The 22,352-nt window shown below is 42.1% G+C and overlaps 1 protein-coding gene and 1 pseudogene across 9 annotated transcripts in view; one reads left to right on the plus strand and one right to left on the minus strand.

The window, feature by feature from the left end:
• Nucleotides 1–22,352, minus strand: part of PPP6R2 (protein phosphatase 6 regulatory subunit 2) — an 82,063-nt gene that overhangs the window by 41,185 nt on the left and 18,526 nt on the right. For 8 of the 9 annotated variants that reach the window (XM_041756290.1, XM_041756298.1, XM_041756295.1 and 5 more), the window contains one exon: nt 13,783–13,908. The exons of the other annotated variant lie outside the window; for it this stretch is intronic. The gene's annotated coding sequence lies outside the window, so the exon portion shown is untranslated. The remainder of the gene's footprint in view (nt 1–13,782; nt 13,909–22,352) is intronic. 9 annotated transcript variants of the gene reach the window in all.
• LOC121492309 lies at nt 14,601–14,771 on the plus strand (annotated as a pseudogene).

Here is a 22,352-nt window from a genome sequence, read left to right on the forward strand (position 1 = left end):
AGCTTAGAGCCCACCAAATTAATCATACCAGCTGGCCATAAACTGTCCACCTTCCCTGCCTCACCTTTCCCATGGAAATCCCAATAAAGGTCATGGTTTAAGTGACCACCCCTGTCTTCTGCCTCCTGACCCCCCTGGGACTTCCCTGTGGGGCCCTGTGAGAGGCCCACGCCCCCTGGTTCCACAACTGTCATCAGTGTTACAAACTTAGTTTTCCTGAGCCTCCCATGTCTACTCTCCTGCCCACACCTGATGGACCGTCTCATAGAAGAACACAAATCCTCTCAACAACCCCAATCTAAGCAAGTCAAACTCCTGATGGCTCACCCTCAGCAACCTGGTCCCCCCTTCACTGTTCCCATCTCCAAATGACCCAGCTTATCCCTTAAGCCAGGACCCCTCACATGCACAGCCCTAGAAACCACTACTCCCCCAGCCTTCCCTGTGTCTCACACACACCACCCTCTCCAGGCTCTTGCAGTCTTCGCCTGGACTATACAAGGTTTATTATGCTAGGTGTGTCTCATAGCGCAGGCTCCCAGGGCCCAGACTGCTTGCAACAAAATTTTCACTGTTTGATTCAAAATAAGGACGATAAAGCCTATATCCTTAACAAAGTGAAACCTACATATACTTTGAGATTATGAAATCTCTTCAATGTCACACCAACTGTTATCTGCAAAATTGTGGGAATGGGAGATGGGATTTATCTTCTCTAGTAAGTTTATTTAGAAGAGTAAAGACCCCACACAATGTAGAAGCCCCAATTTGTCTGCATGTAAAGCCCATCTGCTCTAGGAGCCCCTGACACAGGCTCCTTGGGTTATCCAGCCAGCCCCCATGCCCCCACCCCTTGGCAGCCTCTTGCCTTTGCGCATCAAACTCATTTCTTTAAAACACAGACATCTTCAGGTTCCTCTCATCTCAGCTTCCAAACCAATGCTGGCTCCACATGCCTACCACTCACCAGGCTGCTTTTTGCAACACTCGCCCAGGCCCTCTGGCGGCTTCCTGCTATCTCCACAAGGACGATGTCTTTCTTCCGACACAAAGTGCACTTTCCTACCTTTATCCTTCTGCATAGGTTCTTGTGCTCAGTCGTACCTATAACATAATCCCACTCACCTTGCCAGACTGAGCTAAGGAACAGCACAGCCCGAGTTTCCCGATAACCAGCACCTGTACACACTGTCAGTGAGCCTTTGACTGGCAGTGCAAGGGACTCCATGCTCTGATACCACACTCAGTTACCACCCTCTGGGTTCTAAGATCTTCCTATGTCTCTTGTGAAGAGTGTGGATGGATACTGTAAGTGGTAGCAACATACTTGGGGAGAGCAGAAATCATTATCAGAAATAATTTCAGGATAAAATGGCAGTCTCTCCTAAATGCCCTGCAGAACGACAAACTCTCAACACACAATCCAGGCAAAGAGAGGAACTAGAGAGAGACTCCCATCTTGCCAAGACTTTCTTCTGAACAAGAACTTACAAGAAAGAGGTAACTAGAGGTAGCTTTTGTGTGTCCTGCTTTCAGCCACAGAGTGGGTGAGTGGATGGGAAGACCATAAGATCCCATCAACTATATGGGACAAGTTTTTCTAGCAGGATCCTAAAAAAGGACTGGATTAAATCAAACAAAGACCAAAAAGGAGAGAAGGAAGAGGGGTAGGAGGAGAAACAAGCAACAAAAACAAAGGGGACAAATGAAAAAAAATGGCAAGAGAGCAAACAAACTTAACCATGTCAATAAGTACAATAAATGCAAATGAATAATTTCAATTAAAGACAAATCAAAAAATAAATAAAGACAGAAATGGCCCAGATTTTAAAAAACAAAAACAAATTACATGCTAAATATTAAATCCTTACATTAGATTTAAAGATACAAAGGGACGCCTGGGTGGCTCGTGGTCGAGCGTCTGCCTTCAGCTCAGGTCATAATCCTGGAGTCCTGGGATCGAGTCCCACATCGAGCTCCCTGCAGGGAGCCTGCTTCTCCCTCTGCCTGTGTCTCTGCCTCTCTCGCTGTGTCTCTCATGAATAAATAAAATCTTTAAATAAATAAATTTAAAGGTAAGAGGCACCTGGGTGGCTCTGTCGATTAAGCATCCAACTCTTGATTTCGGCTCAGGTCATGATCTCAGGGTCATGAGACTGAGCCCTGTACTGGTCTCCCTGCTGGGTGTGGGCCTGCTTAAGATTCTCCCTCTCCATCTGCCCTTCCTTCTCCCTTTCTCTCTCTCTCTCTCTCTCTCTCTCTCTCTCAAATAAATAAATAAATAGATAAATAGATAAATAAATAGATGTTTAAAAAATTAAAGACAACAGGTTAAATGTTAAAAAAAAAAGTTAAATGGAACAGCATGCACCATGCTAACACTAATCATCAGACAGATGGAGTGGCTGCGTTAATACTGGTCTATCATTTTCCTTCCTTGCAATTTTGTCTGCTTTGCAAATCAGGGTTAACTCTGCATTCATGAGATATGCTGAGTAACAGTCCCTCTTCTCCATTTACGGAGTTCATATAAAACTGGTATTACGTCTTCCGAAAACATTCAACAGAGTTCACCAGTGAAGCTGAGGGGCTAAAATTTTCTTTGGTGATATTATAAGTTATTAATTCCATTTCAATAATCGGTATTTTCTATTTCTACTTGTTTTCACTCTGATAATTTGCACTGAAGGGATTTTATCATTTTACCAAAACTAACTAAATTATTGGCATAAAGTCGTTCATAACATCATTGCATCATTCTTTCAACATCAAGGAGGACCTGTACTAACACCCTTCCTTCATTCTTATGCATTAGTAACGTCTGTCGTCCTTTTTTTCTTCATTAGTGCAAATAAAGGTTTATCAATTTTACTCATCTTTTTGAGGAACCAAATTTTGGCTTTTTTTCCCCTCAATTATTTGTGCATATTCTATTTCATTGACTTCCTTTGTTCTCTTTGTAATTTCCTTCCTACTACACACTTTGGGTTTAATTTGCTTTTTTTTCCCCCCAGCTTCTTAAGTTGTTAGATCACAGGTTTCTAGACCCTTCCGCTTTTCTAGTATGAGCATTAAAGCTACAAATCTGCCATCAAGTGCTGCTTTGGCTGCACCCCACAGCTTTTCATGTTTCCATTTTTACTGAATTCAAGTATAATGATTAATTTTCCAATTATTTCAGGATTTTCTAAATGTCTGTTATTTTTTTAAGATCTAATTGGCTTTATTAAATGATCCGTGAATCAGGCAGCATCCCATCCCCCAAGCAGAGGGTACTCCCGTTTCTGTTATTTATATATAATTTTTGTTGTGGTCAGAGAGTAGGCTTATACGATTTCATTCCTTTTAAATTTACTGATATTTGTTTTATGGCCTAGCACAGGGGTCAACAAATTTTTTCTGTAAAAAGCTAAAAAGACATAAATAGACCAGATTTTTAAACAGGATCCTAATTAATTTTCAGCTTTGTAGGCCACACAGGGTCTCTGTTGTACATTCTTTTCTCTTTTTTAAAGATTTTATTTATTTATTCATGAGAGAGAGAGAGAGAGAGACAGGAAGAGGGAGAAGCAGGCTCCCTGCAAGGAGCCCGATGTGGGACTCAATCCTGGACCCAGGCAACACACCCTGAGCTGAAGGCAGATGCTCAACCACTGAGCCACCCAAGTGCCCCTCTTTTCTTTTTCTTAACAACCCTTTAAAAACATAAAAACCCTTCTTCTACAAGCTGTACAGCAATAAGCAGTGAGCTAGATTTCCCCACAGGCTTAATTTTGCTAACCAATGACCCTGCATATGACATGGTCCATCTTGGTGAATGTGGCATATGCACCAGAAAAACCTTTATTCTGTTGCTGTTGGGTGGGTCAGTTAAATCAAGCTGATTGATAATGTTAATCAAGTCTCCTACATCCTCACAGATTTTGTGTCTACTTGTTTTGTCAATAAGAGAGGAGGGTTGCAGTCTTCAACTTTATGGATCTACTTATTTCTCCTTTTGATTCTGTAAGTTTTTGGTTTACGTACTTTGAATTTCCTTTATCATGTGGATGTATATTTAGGATTGTTCTATCTTCTTGATGAATTTCCTCTTTGATCATTTTGAAATGTCCCTCATTAATACTGGCAAAATACCATGTCTTAAGTATGCTTTGTCTAACATCAATACAGCACACTCTTCCTCTGGTTCACGTTTGGTATTATCCTTCACCATCCTTTCACTATCAACCTATTTGTGTCTTTATACTTAGTGTTCCTTTAATGTAAACATGTAAACAGTGTATGACTGATTGGTCTCACTTTTATTTAGTCTGTTATTCTCTGCTCTTTTTTTAAGATTTATTTATTTTAGAGAGAGTGTGTGCAGGGGGGTGGAGAGGCAGGAAAGAGAAAGAGAAGAGAATCCTCAAGCAGACTCCTCATTAAGTGCAGAGCCTAATGTGGGGCTTGATCCTAGGACCCTGTTATTTTCTGCTTTTTTTAAAAAAGATTTTATTTATTTATTCATGAGAAACACAGAGAGAGAGAGCAGCAGAGACACGCAGAGGGAGAAGAAACAGGGTCCATGTGGGAGCCCAATGTGCGACTTAATCCCAGGACCCCAGGATCATGCCCTGAGCCAAAGGCAGACGCTCAACCACTGAGCCACCCAGGCACCTCCTCTTGCAGATTTTTAAAATACAAACTGACATGCTAATACTAAAATGTATATGGAAATTAGAAAAACAAAATAAAACCTAGAATAGCCAAAGAAATTTTGAAAAGGAATTACAGGGACGCCTGGGTGGCTCAGCGGTTTGGCACCTGCCTTCGGCTCAGGGCGTGGCCTCAGGGTCCCGGGATCGAGTCCCATGTCGGGCTCCCTGCATGGAGCCTGCTTCTCCCTCTGCCTGTGTCTCTGTGTCTGTGCTTCTCATGAATAAATAAATAAAATCTTAAAAACAATTTTTAATTGCACACTTAAGTGGATGAATTCTCTCAATAAAGTTGTTAATGGGGTGCCTGGCTCAGTAGGTAAAGTGTGCACCTTTGGCTCAAGGCATGATCCTACAATAGCCAAACTGTGGAAGGAGCCTTGGTGTCCATCGAAAGATGAATGGATAAAGAAGATGTGGTTTATGTATACAATGGAATATTACTCAGCCATTAGAAACGACAAATACCCACCATTTCCTTCAACGTGGATGGAACTGGAGGGTATTATGCTGAGTGAAGTAAGCCAATCGGAGAAGGACAAACAGTGTATGTTCTCATTCATTTGGGGAATATAAATAATAGTGAAAGGGAATATAAGGGAAGGGAGAAGAAATGTGTGGGAAATATCAGAAAGGGAGACAGAACATAAAGACTCCTAACTCTGGGAAACGAACTAGGGGTGATGGAAAGGGAGGAGGGCAGGGGGTGAGGGTGAATGGGTGACGGGCACTGAGGGGGGCACTTGATGGGATGAGCACTGGATGTTATTCTGTATGTTGGTAAATTGAACACCAATAAAAAATAAATTTATTATAAAAAAAAAAAGAAACCAACCTCCAAAAAAAAAAAAAAGGCATGATCCTGAGGTCCTGTGATGGAGCTCTGCATCGGGCTCCCTGTGAGGAGTTAGAGGAGTTATGAGGAGTCTGCTTGAGATCCTCTCCCTCTGCTCTGCTCCTCCCTCTCGACTCACGCACACACGCTCTCTCACAGATACGTAAATCTTAAAAAAAGAAAGTAATCCTATGTGTTTGAAACTAAATAACATATCCCCAGTAAAACCCTTAAGGTAAAAAAGTGACTAAGCAGCATGTATAATGGAATAATGATGAAAATATTTCATGTCCAGCTTTGTAAGACAAAGCTATAAGTAGTACTTTAGGAAAGAATATACAGTTTTAAATACATTTGCCAGAAAATAAGAATCTTTAAAACTAAATAAACTAGTAACTAATTTAAGAAGTTAGACAAGAAAAAACAAAGCCTGAATCAGTGAAATAGGACATTTTAAAAGTGAGATCAACTAAAACTCTTTGAAAAAATAATTACTTAAGTATTCTCACTGCACACCTGCAGGACTGGCCAGGTCATTGCAGAGGTGTCACACACTCCCACTAGGAGGGAAGACAGGCAGACGCTCCATGGCACCCGGGACGGCACTCCGTGAAACCATGTGCGTTCCCAGCAGCCCCGGAATCCCCCTACCTCCACATCCCAAGAAATGACAGGGCCCCGTACAAGCAGGAGGCAGCAGAGCAGGAAGCAAACACGGGGGATCGCACACTGTTGGACTGTGAATGAAGGGACACATGGCAATGTGGATGAATCCTAAAAGGATGGGGCTAAATGAAAAAACCTAAGAAACAGATCAAGGCCGTAATATGATCCACGCACTTAATTTAAAATGCGTGCACTCCTGACAACATGCATTCACAGGACACAGACACAGGACAGGGTACACTGAACACATCACAGTGACTGCCCTATAGGGAGGGATGGGGTCCAAGGAAACAAGATGCCAGCTGAGGAAGTGAACCCAGGAGCACATCCCCAGAGAGGGGGAAAGGAATGAGAAGCCGTCAGAGCAGGTCCATGGAAGCTGCAGGCTGTTCCCTCACCAGGTCCAGCGGCGGGCAGGAATGGTCAGAGGTTGTTCAGCATGTTCCCCAAAAACCAGGAGCCACAGAGGTTCCAGGTTAAATTTCCACCTCATCACTGTTCTAAGTGGCTAGGGCTTATGCTTGTTTTTGCTTGTTGTTTTCTCGTTTTTTAACTTATTTGGGGAAATCTCACACATAGCTAACTTTAGAATAGGACAACAAGGGACACTTGGGTGGCTCAGAGGTCGAGCGTCTGCCTTTGGCCCAGGGCGTGATCCTAGAGTCCTGGGATCGAGTCCCGCGTCGGACTCCCTCCCTGCATGGAGCCTGCTTCTCCCTCTGCCTGTGTCTCTGCCTCTGTGTTTCTCATGAATAAATAAATAAAATCTTTAAAAAAAAAAAAAAAAAGAACAGGACAATGAACCCTCCCATGCCCTTCCCTCAACATGGATCAATTCAGGCCCATCTTCTCTTCCCTGGATTGTCTCCTACTCAGTCCACCTGCAAGTTCCCCAGACATTCCTCATTTCACTGCCCTGGCTAGTGAAAAATCTGTCCAGTATTATTCACTTTGCCATTAAGTCTGTCCAGGTATCTTGCAAGTCTCTTGCATGGAGCAGCACAGGCAGTGTCTCGCTGGCAGAACCACACAGATGCACTGAGGTACCCCCACTGCACCCTCAACCACTGATCGGGGGCCGTCGATGCCGCCTGTGTGATGCCAACAAAGCAAACACAGACCTAGGTCTGTACATGAGCCCACAGACCACAGGTTCCTTTGGGGTAGGGAGAGGTCATAGGTCTGATGTATTCTATCACAGACTAAACAGAGAACAAACCTTGTACAAAAAATAAAACCAAAACTAAACCCAAATCATATTACCCACTTACTCTTAGCTTATAATTTGAAACAATAAGCTAATTTAATATCCACCTATTTACTCCTAAATTATAAAACAGAAAGTTTAGTAAGGACATCTATCCTGCACATTCAAGGGCTTCTGAGAACCCACCCCATTTACAGAATCAAGTGTACCATCTATTCACTAAACCAAGTCTGAGGGACCCATCTGTAAAAGCTGGCCCAGCTCAATAGTTTACAAGACACTGTGATTTTTCAGGCCGGTAATTTTTTTTTAATTTTAAAAATTTTTTTATTTATGATAGTCAGAGAGAGAGAGAGAGAGAGGCAGAGACACAGGGAGAGGGAGAAGCAGGCTCCATGCACCGGGAGCCTGACGTGGGATTCGATCCTGGTTCTCCAGGATCGCGCCCTGGGCCAAAGGCAGGCGCCAAACCGCTGTGCCACCCAGGGATCCCCCCAGGCCGGTAAATTTTTTTAATTTAGAAAACAGAGGGGGAATAACATTTCACTTTGAAAAAATAAGAGTTTGAGGGGATCCCTGGGTAGCTCAGGGGTTTGGCGCCTGCCTTTGGCCCAGGGCGGGATCCTGGAGTCCTGGGATTGAGTCCCACGTCGGGCTCCTGGCATGGAGCCTGCTTCTCCTTCCTCCTGTGTCTCTGCCCCCCCCATCATAAATAAATAAATAAATAAATAAATAAATAAATAAATAAATAAATAAATAAATAAACCTTAAAAAAATAATAATAATAAGAGTTTGGGATGCCTGGGTGGCTCAGCAGTTGGGCATCTGCCTTAAGCCCAGGGCGCAATCCTGGAGTCCCTGGAATCGAGTCCCACATCGGGCTCCCCACATGGAGCCTGCTTTTCCCTCTGCCTGTGTCTCTGCCTCTCTGTATCGTGAATAAATATATAAAATTTTTTTAAAAAAAGAAAAAAAATAAGAGTTTTAAGAAAAATGTACCTTACCACTTATTTTGCTAATGTCACCAATTATTATAGACCAGCACGTGAAAACATCTAATTACATTACCACTGATACTTGAAATAAAACCATTAGACTATTTGCTTCAACTCGTATCAGTACCTTAAATAAAAAAATCTCTGCAACAGTATTGATATGTCTGTCACTATCCACACATTTATTTTTATTTTATTTTAAAGATTTTATTTATTTATTCAGAAGAGACGCACAGAGAGGCAGAGACACAGACAAAGGGAGGAGAAGCAGGCTCTATGCAGGGAGCCTGATGTGGGACTCGATCCCAGAATTCCAGGATAACACCTTGAGCCAAAGGCAGACGCTCAACCACTGAGCCACCAGGTGTCCCTATCCACACATTTTTAAGAAATATTTCAATGATTACATCAGTGGCACCCTTTGAAGAGCTTGCTGCAGCTAATTTCACTGTCAAAGGACCTAGTGTAAACTGTTTCCACAACCATTATTCAGATAACAGTACATCCTTGGCTTCCAAACATTTCCTGTGTCCCTGCAATTGTGCACTACCCAGCGCAGAGGTGCCAGCATCCTGTCAGCCGGCCCTTACCTACAGAGAAAGCTGTAACTTCCCTTCCCTGGATGACCCAGAGGCCCACCACTAATAGCATCCTTACGACAAATAACTGGCTTGAGACGCCTCTAGTATACCCGAGTATCAGCACAGCACCAGGGCTCCTGGCACATCCTGACAATGCCCTTGCACAGTCCATCTGCAACACTAAGCAAACTATTACCAACGTCTTCTAGACATTTATCCAACAGCTGAATGAATGGAACCTGAAGTTCTTCTTTATTTACTTTCACTTAACATAACTTACTCTTACTTTACTTTTACTTAGCATAACGATCACACAGAAGAAATAATAATTTCTCTAAAGAGAAATGCTGCCCATATGAGTATGTAGTTCCATGAACAGAGCCCTTCAAGAGAACATTCTGTGACAGAGACTGTTGCTAAGAGAAAACGAGAATCTGGAATGCACCCTAGTACCTGTCTGGCCATAAAACAGTTGGGTTTTTGTTGTTGTTTTAATTCATGATCAAAGCCCTGGCTCTGTTGTGTGAGCTGGGGCCAGTCACAAGACCTCTTGTGCCTTGGTTTCCACCCCTGTAAACCAGGGACAAAAAGCATCCCGAAGAGCTGCTGTAACAGCCCCAGATCCGTGGCTGGCACATTTTGTCCTCATGGATTCTGACCGCAAAGAACAGAAGGAAACAGATGAGGTCACCTTGCCACAGAGCATGGGTTCAGTGGTGGCCAAAGCGGCACAGCTCTCCCAACCCCACCTTCAGTGGCATCACACTGGCCACATAAATCGGACATGATGGAAGTATCTTCACTATGGAGATGGACGAATGCTTCAAACCACAAGGGTTTTTAGTCTTCTAGAGAGCGAGTTATGAAACACTGACCAATGTACCACTGGAATTCTAGCTGACCTGAAAAAAGGGCAATATGAGTGCACAGAGAACAAGGAATTTTTGCACAATTAACAACTGAGACCATGTCTATAATGGGCACACTGCACTGGAGCAAAGATCCAAGAAGGCCTAATTGTAAAAAAATTAAAAAAAAAAAAAAAACAAAGGTCTAGGGTGAGATGAATAGATGAATAAAAACTGAAATCAGAAGTCAAGAGAAGAAATAACCACAAAGGTAAATTAAAATAACTGTAAAAGAATAATTTATGCAGGTCAATGCAATGCATTCAAAGGAAAGTCATAGCCACCTGAGACTGTCAGACACATACTGTCCAAGCCTCTCAGGACAGGGCCTGGGCTCCTTACTGACCAGGGTGTGTGCCTGCATGTGCCAGAGTGTTTCCACCCCAGCTCCCTCCTTTCACTATACAGAATTCAAAGTTAAACCTATACACTGAATTTTTTAAAAGATTTTATTTATTTATTTGAAAGAGAGAGAGGGAGAAGCAGGTTATCCGCTGAGCAGGGAGCCTGATGCAGGACTCAATCCCAGGACCCTGAGATCACAACCTGAGCTGAAGGCAGACATGTCACTGACTGAGCCACCCAGCGGCCCCTACACTGAATTCTTAATATTGGATACGGCATTATTTCTAGAACTTCTATCTGGTAGTTCTTTAAATATTATAGATAACGTTCTATAGTTTCCCATATTTTTACTTTTTTTTTTGAGGTTTTATACCTTTATCTGACAACCAGCAATTAATTCTCATCCATCTTAACTGTCTGTAGATTTTTTTTTTTTTTTTTTTTAGAAATGTGTTTTCTTTTTTTTTTTTTTTTAATTTTTATTTATTTATGATAGTCACAGAGAGAGAGAGAGAGAGAGAGAGAGAGAGAGAGGCAGAGACACAGGCAGAGGGAGAAGCAGGCTCCATGCACCGGGAGCCCGATGTGGGATTCGATCCCGGGTCTCCAGGATCGCGCCCTGGGCCAAAGGCCGGCGCCAAACCGCTGCGCCACCCAGGGATCCCTGTCTGTAGATTTTTGATAGTAGTGACAGGTAACATAGGTAACCAGTGTGCAGAGCTTGTTTGGTGAATGTTTACCCTCATTACGTTTTCTGGACAACGGCACACAGATACAGTATAAAAACTTCTTGATTCCTTTGGCCCAGACAGCTTTGTGGGCCTGGTGTCAATTCACACATCTGGAGTTCCCATCCCCTTCATGGCAAATTTCTGGATCTCTCCGAGTGCCCAAGGGGCACACTTCTTGAAACCCACTCCATGGGTGCGCCTGTGGCTGTTGGCAGAACAGCTCTTCTTCTTACCACCCTTCTTTGCGGGAACTATTCTTCTGGGCCCTGGTTGGAAAGTCTTTAAATATATCTTTAAAAATAAACAGCATGCTTGTGTTACAGTTTATTTCTGATAATTCCAAAATCTGAAGTCTTGGAGGGTCTGTTTCTACTGATTTTCACTCATGGTGTGCTTGGTCATTCTTGTCTGCATACAAATCAATGTTCTTCAAATATACCCGCAGGGCTTTTTTGGCATTTTAGGATAAAGGTAACTTCCCCCACAGAGATTTTATGTCTGCTTCTGCATAAATGCCTGAAGGCATTCACTGAGCCAGAACACCCTAAACTAAATTTGTACTTGATTCCCCTGAAGTAACAGGCAATGGGAACCTAGGTTAGAAATCCTCACAAATGCTAATCCATGGCCCCATATATTGTTCCCACCTTCTTTTCCACAGTATTTACCAGTAGAAAGATAACCAGGTGGGGGCAGGGATACAGTGAGGCAGATGTGCTTCTCTTCACCTGAGGATGGAGCCTTCAGAGCCCCCTTTTACATGGGGAGAGTCTCCCCTGGGCGCTCCATCTTGAGAGGGCTGATTAACTTACTACTCTTCTTACCCTACCAGACCTCTAAAATCAAACCCCACTTAGTCCAGATCAGCAAATGCCCTCAGGGCAAAGGCAGATCCTGTGGTGCTTAAATTACTTACCTGGGTTCTTCCTTCCTGGTTTCAGTCTAGAGCTTCCTTGTTATATATCAGTTCCCTGGGTATTTTTTGTTTTGTTTTGTTTTGTTTTTAAAGATTTTTTATTTATTCATTCATGAGACACACAGAAAGAGAGAAAGAGAGAGAGAGAGAGAGAGGCAGAGACACAGAGGGAGAAGCGGGCTCCATGCAGGGAGCCCGACGTGGGACTCGATGCTGGGACCCCAGGATTATGGCCTGAGCCAAAGGCAAATGCTCAACCACTGAGCTACCCAGGCATCCCCACAATTCTATACTGAAATTTATATTCTATTATCACTGTGGGGAATTATTCCACTCTCTCTCTTGACTTCTATACATGTTAATGTGACATCTGTTGTAGGTAATCTTTTACCTGTAGCTTAAGAGCTTCTAATATGTGGGTGTGGAGTTTCTTTTTATTTATACTGCTTGGAACACAGTGTGCTTCCAAAATCTGTGGATTTATATCTCTAAGTAGTTTCTAAAAAGCCAAAATTATTAATACTTTGAATAATGACTCTCCTCCATTTTCCTTATTTTTCCATTCTGGGATGTCAACTACACATTGATGATGTATTTTTATTCTATCCTCCATTTCTCTTAACCTTGCTTTCCACCCCCTCATATCTCAGTGCTACTGGCTGGTAATTTCTTCAGACACATACTTCAGTTCACAAATTCTGTCTTCAACCATATTTTAATCTGTTTAATCCACATACACAGAGTTTTTAATTTCAACATTGTTTCCATTTCTGAAAGTTCTATTTGGATCATTGTGCTGCTTTGCTTTTCATTGCTAATTTTTTTGTTCTGTATTATTTCACACATTTCATACATTAGTACATACACTGCATCCAATTATTCAATATGTACAAGCCTTGGGGCATCTAGTCATGCTAACTCTTCCTCCCAGAGCTATGTGTGTTGTTACTGTAAGTTCACGTTTGCTAGAAGTTACGCTATAGAAATCCCACTGGCCAGCACTCAGAAGGCTTTCCTCTGAAAATGATTTGTTCTCTTCAGTAGAGGAACAAAGGAGGGTTATCATAATTCCTAACTGTTCCTTTTTAAAAATGTTTTCTTTTCTGGCTTTTGGAAAGTTATCTTAGTTGTTGTAGGGCTTTGGAATTTTTGTTTTTTAAAGATTTATTTGAGAGAAAGACATAGAAACAGAGAATCCATAAATGGGGGAGAGAAACCTGAAGCAGATTCCCCACTGAGCATGGAGCCTGAGATCACGACCTGAGTTGAAATCAAGAGCTGGAAGGCTTAACCAACGGAGCCACCCAGGTGCCCCAGTTTTTTGTTTCTGTTTTTAAGTAGGCTCCATGCCCAGCGCGGAGCCCAACGTGGGGTTCAAACGCACAACCATGAAATCAAGACCTGAGCTGAGATCAAGAGTCAGACACTCAACTGGCTGAGCCATCCCAGTACCCTAAGTTATTTTAGTTTTTAATGCACTGAAGTACTGAAGAGAAATTATTATAATTTATGCAGCATGTAATTGGATGGCAATCGGGTGAACCTTTGGTGAGTATCTAATACTGTGGCTTGTCATCTTGCACAGGGAATGTATGCTCTGGATGGCAACCACGACAGTGCCTATGCCCCGACTCGTGTGTTCCCCACAACTGAGACAGAGAATAGCCTCACTACATACACACAGGCTAGCCCCATTTTTTTGGATGAGGGAGAACAACTTTTCCACAACAAAGAATCTTAAAACCAGATATAGAAGGATCAAAAAAACCCCCAAAACAATAAGCTATAACATACACCTTCAAAACTAATAAGCATTTTGCTGTCATCCATCTCTGAACTTCTGCTTTTACAGTATATTTACATAAATTAGAATAAAGAACAATTAAAAAGGAAAATTATCTTACCTTCTACGGAAACTTCTTAATTCTAAGTTCAAACAAAATATGAAAACATTTGGGGTTTTTTTCTTGGACTATATGTAACTTTAAGAAAGATTTTTTCATTCAGTAGAAAATTTATAATTTCTTCACCTGAAAAATAAGAAAAAAGCTTATTTTAAGTTCTGCCTTTGTAAAGTTAACTTACCAAAACAACAGAGAACAGGAAAACAAAAATCAGTATCTTAACTTAATCAAATTATCAGAACATTTCATAATTTTTTTTAAGGATTTTATTTATTTATTCATGAGAGACACAGGGAGAGAGGCAGAGACACAGGCAGAGGGAGAAGCAGGCTCCATGCAAGGAGCCTAAAGTGGGACTTGATCCCAAGACCCCAGGATCGTGACCTGAGCTGAAGGCAGCCGCTCAACCACTGAGCTACCCAGGTGCCCCGAGACAATGGTATTGATGATATACACCCATGCTGTATCTGAGTAACTAGCTCAATGGTTAGAACGTCACTCCAAAGAATTCATGTGAGAAGGATCTCGATGAAGTTGTCCAGTTTCATAACTATACGCCATCACCACCAGGATATGCACATCACCAGACACAAATGACTAGAGAGCTTACTGATAATCCACAGCAACTTCTAGAAGAAAAGCGTAGAACCTGGGACTGTTCATTTTATATTTGCATGAAAGTCACGATTTTATATTTTAAAAATTTTATGTTAGCAACAGAGACAGTGGACTGCTCTAGAATATGAGGTTAAAGAGACATAATCACCAAATGTAACATTTAGATCTTATCTGAGTCCAATCAGAACATATCAAATGTAATCATTTTTTATCAAGTGTATTTCCTGTTCTTATCAGTTTAATATCTGATAGGAGTCCTCTATCAAAGTACAGTATATTAAATGGATTTCTGAGGGGCACTGGGTGGCTGTCGGTTGGGTGTCTGAGCCTTTGGCTCAGGTCATGATCCTGGGGTCCTGGGTCAAGCCTGGTCAGCTGGAAGTTTGCTTCTCCCTCTGCATCTGCCCCTCCCCCTGCTGGTGTGTGCACTTATCCATGCATGCTTTCTCTGTCAAATAAATAAATAAAACAGGGATCCCTGGGTAGCGCAGCGGTTTAGCGCCTGCCTTTGGCCCAGGGCGCGATCCTGGAGACCCGGGATCGAATCCCACGTCGGGCTCCCGGTGCGTGGAGCCTGCTTCTCCCTCTGCCTGTGTCTCTGCCTCTCTCTCTCTCTCTCACTGTGTGCCTATCATAAATAAATAAAATAAAATAAAAATTAAATAAATAAAACAAATAAAATGGATTTCTGGAACTAAAAAACAGAATAGGAGCTTGCTCCATCCACTCTATGCATTGACCTGCAGCACAGCACTTCCAGGAGCAGCGCACTCTCCCCGGGGGAAATAAAAAAAAGGACAAAAACGACAAATGTAAAAAGTTGTATTTGAAGCTATTGGGGAAATCCAAATATGGACTGCTGTCAGATGATATTAGCAATTACTATGAATTCTTTCTTAGTTATTATGATATGGTGGCTATGTTTTTAAAAATAAAAACTGTTCTAATTTGTTAGAAAAAGTGAAGTATTCATGGGTAAAATAACACTATTTCTGGTATTCACTTCAAAAATACTCCACAAGGGGATCCCTGGGTGGCTCAGTGGTTTAGCACCTCCTTCAGCCCAGGGCGTGGTCCTGGGGACCCGGGATCCAGTCCCGCGTCGGACTCCCTGTGTGGAGCCTGCTTCTCCCTCTGCCTGTGTCTCTGCCTCTCTATCTCATGAATAAATAAATAAAATCTTTTAAAAAAAATACTCCACAAAAAGATACGAACCAAACAAAATTTTTAAGTGTGGGAGGAGAAGGCACCTGGGTGGCTCAGCCAGTTGGGCGTTTGCCTTCAGCTCAGGTCACAATTGCAGGGTCCTGGGATAGAGCCTCACATTGGGTTTCTTGCTCAGGAGGGAGCCTGGCTCTCCCTCTGCTCATGCTCCCTCTTTCTCAAATAAAAATCCTTACCAAAAAAAGTGTGATGGGTGTTATGCCGTATGTTGGCAAATTCAACTACAAAAAAAAAAAAAAAACAAAACACAACAAAAAACCAAAAAAGTGTGAGAGAGAAACAGACAGATGGGGGGGAAATGGCAAAGTACTGATCACTCTTGAAGCTGTGTGGTGAGTACATGAGTGTTCACTGCAATGTTTTCTGTATATTTGTGTAATTTCTAAATTTCATATAAAAACCAATCAGGCAGGACAGGACTCCTGGGTGGCTTAGGGGTTGAGCATCCGCCTTTGGCTCAGGGCGTGACCCTGGGGTCCTGGCATCGAGCTCCCCACAGGGAGCCTGCTTCTCCCTCTGCCTGTGTCTCTGCCTCTCTCTGTCTCTCATGAATAAATAAAGAAAATCCTTAAAAAAAAAAAAAAAAAGGCAAAAAAAGGCAGCCAAAGTTGTGCTAGTGAGCCAGAAATGTCAGTGTTAACCATCTTCTAAAACAGAGAACTGGGATCCCTGGGTGGCGCAGCGGTTTGGCGCCTGCCTTTGGCCCAGGGCGCGATCCTGGAGACCCGGGATCGAGTCCCACGTCGGGCTCCCGGTGCTTGGAGCCTGCTTCTCCCTCTGTCTGTGTCTCTGCCCCTCTCTCTCTCTCTCTCTGTGACTATCATAAATAAATAAAAATTAAAAAAAAAAAAAAAAAGATAAAACAGAGAACTCTTTTTATTACATTAATAATTAAAATTATTAAGCTGAATAATTCAACACTGGCTTTTCAGCACTTCATATACAATTTTCAAAATAATCAAGTATTTTTGTTAAGACTGACTTTAGGCCTGATTATTTTGACTTTGAACTAATGTTCATTTGTATTTATGTTGGAGGGGGAGGGGCTTGCTAATTTGCTATTGTTTTTTATTTAATTCTGTGCTAACTTATATAAAATATTTACATGGTTCCAAAGTCAAAGTATTTAGAGATGTCCCAGACCAACAGACCCACTCAAAGGAGAGTAGTGGGGCTTAGAGCTGAAAAGAAACTACATGTCCTGCAGGCTGTGGGGTGTTGGGAGTTCCAAACCGGGCAGAAGAAGAACCTCCCAGAGCACCCTGAGGCACACAGCAAAGACCTGAACAAGACCCTGTCTTCAGGGTCAAAATTACATCTGGAGCAAAGGCCACACCCAAACACTAAATTCAAAACCAAAACAGATCTACTCAAAGAATAATCTACTCAAAGAATAATCCAAGCCTGACAGGAGCAAAATGATCTTCCAATAATTTAACTATCTGCCAGGACAAAACTCAAAATCATAATCCAGATATCAACATACAAAAAAAATATTAGACATACAAAGTAGCAGAAAATGTAACACCGTGTGTGTGTGTGTGTGTGTGTGTGTGTATATATATATTATTATTATTATTTTTTTAATTAAAAAGCAGCTGCAGGGGGTGGGGGCACCTGTGCTGGTTGAACAGTTAACTCTTGATCTCCACTCAGGTTGTGTTCTCCAGCTCATGGGATCAAGCAAGCCATGCACTGAGCTGTGCACTCAGCACAGAGTCTGCTTGTTCCCCTACCCTCCACCCCTCCCCATACGGTCCTCATGCTCCCCCACCTTCCTCAAAAAAAGAAAGGCAGCTGGGGGCCCTGGCTGCCTCAGTCAATGAAGTTTGCTACTCTTGACCTCAGGGTTGTGAGTTCAAGCCCCATGTTGGGTGTAGAGATTACTTAAAAATAAAATCCTGAAGGCAACTGACTGGCTCAGTCAGTTAAGTGGCTGACTCCGTTTTGGCTCAGGTCACGATCTTATGGTGATGAGACTGAGCCCCATGCTGGGCTCTGTGCTCAGTGCAGTCTGCTTGAGGTTCTCTCTCCCTGTTCCTCCAGTTTGCTTGCTCTCCCTAAGAAGGAAATAATATCTTCAAAAACTAAAATATTTTTTAAAAAATTGTTTAAAAAGCAGCTACTAAAAACAGACCATAGGATGGGGCACCTGGGTGGCTCCATGGTTGAATCTGCCTTCAGCTCAGGGCGTGATCCCAGGGTCCCGGGATCAAGTCCCACATCAGGCTCCCTGCTGGGAGCCTGCTTCTCCTTCTGCCTGTGTGTCTGTCTCTCTCTGTGTGTCTCTCATGAATAAATATTTTTTAAAATAAAATAAAAATAAAAATAATATTCTGTATCTTTTGTTTTTGCTTTCTTCATAAAACTCTTCCTGGGGTGTCTCGGTGGTTCAGCAGACTCTTGATTTCACCTCAGGTCATGACTTCAGGCTCCTGGGATCAAGCCCCACACTGGGTTGCATCCTTAGGAAGAGTTTGCTTGAGATTCTCTATCCCTCTCCCTTTGCCCCTACCACTGCTCAAGCGCCCCTCCAAATAAATCAATTAAGAAAAAAAAAAAAAAAAAAACCTCTTCTTTGTTTTTAAAGATTTTATTTATTTATTTGAGGGGGAGGGGCAGAGGGAGAAGGAAAATCAAGCAGACTCCACGCTGAACCCAGAGTCTGATGCCAGGCTCAATCCCACAACCCTGAGATCATAACCTGAGCCAAAAATCAAGAGCTGGATGCTCAACTGACTGAGCCACCTAGGTGCCCCACCTTACTCCCTTAAATGAACATTTTTACTGATTTTAAATATACTATAAAGAAAAGCACATAAATCCTAAGTGAACAGCTCCTTGAATTTTCACAAACGGACCCATGCAACCACACCACCCAGTTCATGAAACTGGACTACCAGCACCCAGAGTAACCCATGTCCCCAAAGATATCAACCACTGTCCTAACCTGAATCGTAACACCAAAGATTCACACTCCTTGTGATAACTGTACAGTACTCCTTTATGTTGACTTACCCCTAGTGATGGACACATGGTACTTCCAGTGTTTTGCTATTACAAATAATTCTATAATGAACAGTCTTTTGCAAAGTCATTTCATATTTTTGCCAACATACCTTTAAGTCAGATTCCTAGATGTGGGATTGCTGGGACAAAGGACAAATGCACATATAAACATGCAACATACAAATCCTCCTCCAGAGGTATTGTACCATTTGCCTGTCTTTCTTTCTTTCCTTCTTTCTCTCTCTCTTCCTCTTATTTGACAGAAAGAGAGAAAAGGAGAGCATGAGCAAGGGTAGCGAAAGGCTGAGGGAGAAAGAGAAGCAGGCTCCCCACTGAGCAGAGAAAGCTTGATATGGAACTCGATCCCAGGACCATGACCTGAGCCAAAGGCAAATACTGAACTGACTGAGTCACCCAGGCACCACCACCCCCAAGTTTGTATTTCTACTGGCAAGAAGACAATTTCAACACAGCTTTGTCTAAAGAACATATAGTTAAAATTTTGGATTTCTGCCAGTATGTAAGGTAATTAACTGTCCCAGTCTGCCGAGGACTGAGAAGTTTCCCAAACAGAAGATTTTCAGCACTAGAACCCAGAAAGTACTGGGCAAACCAGGACAGCTGGCCACTCTACCAATATGGTAAAGGAGAAGTGGTATCTCCATATAGCTTTGATTAGTATTTCTATTACAAGAAATGGTAAGCATCTGTTCAATTATATAAGGTCCATTTTTATTTATTTTCTATATTCTATCTTTTGCCCATTTTTCTCTATCAGGTTATATTGCTTTTCTTCTCAGTTTCTATGAGTTCTTTTATGATGATGATGATGATTTTTAGTCACTGCTGCACCCAATGTGGGGCTCAAGCTCAAACCTGAGATCAAGAGTAGCACACTTCTGGCTGAGTGAGCCAGGTGCGTCTCTATGAATTTTTCCTTTTTTTTTTTTTTAAGTTTTTATTTAAATTCCAGTTAGTTAACACACAGTGTGATATTAATTTTAGGTGTAGAGTTCTTTCAACTATTAGAGATAAAAGCTCTTTGCTATGACAGAAATTCAACATATTTTTCTGCTGTCATTTGTCTTTTGACATTGCTTATAGTGATTTTTACAATGCAGGTTTCTGCTGTTACTGTAATCAATCTTACTATTTCTAGGCTTAGAGTCATAGTTAGAAAAGTTTTCCCCACTCCTAAGTTATAAAGAAATTCACCTTTATTTTCTTTTAGCACTCATATAGTTTAACTTTTTACACTGTAATATCCCTGATCTATTTGGAATAATTTTTTCATTATTTATTTTGACTATACAAAAGTTAAGAGAGTAAGAGTAAAATACCCTAAGGTCTATGATATCCAGGACTATGATGTATGTGTGATACCTATCTCCAGGAAAGGCATATGTGACATTAACCCTAAAATGTGTCCCATGTGCTACCACTCCATACTGCCAGATTTTGTTTTTATTTTCTTTAAACATTTTCTGCTCAGTTTAACACACTTGTCTGTAGGGTAATAAGCCAAAGAGAAGCAATTCTCCCATTTTCCAACAGCTACTAAAGAAGTCCTGTAGGGAAATGGAGATAGAATGAAAAAAAATATTTTAACACCTAAAAGCAGCTATCACATACTAAGAATCAGTCTATGTCGGGATTCCTGGGTCTACCTTCAGTTCAGGGCGTGATCCTGGGGTCCTGGGAGGGAGTCCTGCATGGGGCTCCCTTTGAGAAGTCTGCTTCTCCCTCTATGTCTCTGCCTCTCTGTGTGCGTCTCTCATGAATAAATAGAATATTTAAAAAGAAAAAAAAAAAAAAGAATCAGTCTACCTCATCAGAGAACAGAACCAAAATCTGAGGAAGAAACTGCTATCTGGACAGACATCCCAGGGTTTAATGAAATTAGGATAGTCAACCCTCTGAAAGGGGGTCTGAAATGTATACAAAATGGAAAGAAGATGTTTTAAAACATTCTCCTGTATGGGCAGCCCTGGTGGTGCAGTAGTTTAGTGCCGCCTGCAGCCTAGGGCGTGATCCTGGAGACCCTGGATCGAGTCCCACGTCAGGCTCTCTGCATGGAGCCTGCTCTCCCTCTGCCTGTGTCTCTGCCTCTCTCTCTCTCTGTGTCTCTATGAATAAATAAATAAATAATCTTAAAAAAATAATAAAATTACAGAAAAGGAAGATTTTTTTAAAAATTTTTATTTATTTATGATAGTCACAGAGAGAGAGAGAGAGAGGCAGAGACACAGGCAGAGGGAGAAGCAGGCTCCATGCACCGGGAGCCCGACGTGGGACTCGATCCCGGGTCTCCAGGATCGCGCCCTGGGCCAAAGGCAGGCGCTAAACCGCTGCGCCACCCAGGGATCCCAGAAAAGGAAGATTTAAAAAAATAAATAAAACATTCTCCTGTGGATATTACATTAAAATCCATCAGATAAAAAAAAAAAAAATCCATCAGATCACACTTGTTCAGTTTTCCTACTTAAAAAAAAAAAAAAAAAAATTGCACCTAAATCTAATCACCCTGTCAATCTCTTTAGTGGAAATTAGAGAGAAACAAACAAGCTAAATAATACAAAAGGAAGAAACTAGTGAAACCCACAACGTGGGAGGTTATAGGACAAATAACCAAATTCCTCCAACAAATCAATGACAGAAAAGAGAGGCAGCTTTAAGAATAAGGGATTTAGGAACGCCTGGGTGGCTCAGCGGCTAAGCATCTGCCTTTGGCTCAGGGACTGATCCTGGAGTCTCCAGATCAGTCCTGGGTAGGGCTCCCTGCAGGGAGCATGCTTCTCCCTCTGCCTGTGTCTTTCCCTTTCTCTGTGTATCTCTCATGAAAAAATAAAAATAAATCTTAAAAAAAAAAAAAAAAAAGAATGAGGGATTTAAGAGACCTTCAATAAGGTGTGACATTTACCATGGTTCAACTACAGAAGGCACTTTTTAGGCTGAGTATGGACCCAAGATTAGCAGGCAGGTAAAATGGCATGATTTTGTGATTTCTAGAATTTGTGCTTTTTCAGAAAAAGATTTTATTTATTTATTCATGAGAGACACAGAGAAAGAGGCAGAGACACAGGCAGAGGGAAAAGCAGGCTCCATGCAGGGAGCCTGACGTGGGACTCAATCCCGGGTCTCCAGGATCAGGCCCTGGGCTGAAGGGGTGCTAAACTGCTGAGCCACCTGGGCTGCCCCCTAAATTTTATTTTCTCCTGTTGATCTGTCTCATGTCAATTTGATTCTCAGTCTGGCTAGAAGAACCTTGATGGGGACAGGACATTCTTGTTCCCAGACAGAGCTGAGATTCATGACATAACTACCTCTATGCCTGCCTACACGTAGGTATGTAACTACCCATCAGAAAACTCTGGCCTAGTGAGCCACATTCCAAGAGTCTTAAAGGGAGACCACCAAATCTAAGAGAAGACAACTACTGCCCTTGCTCTATAGACCAGTCTCTGATAAATGCTGACCCAAAGGTGGGATTTCCCCTAGATGTGGGAGGCCAGATTCCTCCAGCTTAAGATGGAACATGTCTAACCAGTTCCTGGAAACAAGGATGTCTGAAGGCTTTCTGGGACAAGGCAGTCAGACTGGGTGGGGCTCCTTAATGGTCTAAGGATTTTCATAGACCAACCAGAGGAAACAATCACACAGTAGAAGTGTCAGACAGTAGAGAATGGGAAAGATGTTATTTCATGACAACAGGGAATCAG

The sequence above is a fragment of the Vulpes lagopus genome, chromosome 5 (genome assembly GCF_018345385.1).
Source record: "Vulpes lagopus strain Blue_001 chromosome 5, ASM1834538v1, whole genome shotgun sequence".
Lineage (NCBI taxonomy): Eukaryota > Metazoa > Chordata > Mammalia > Carnivora > Canidae > Vulpes > Vulpes lagopus.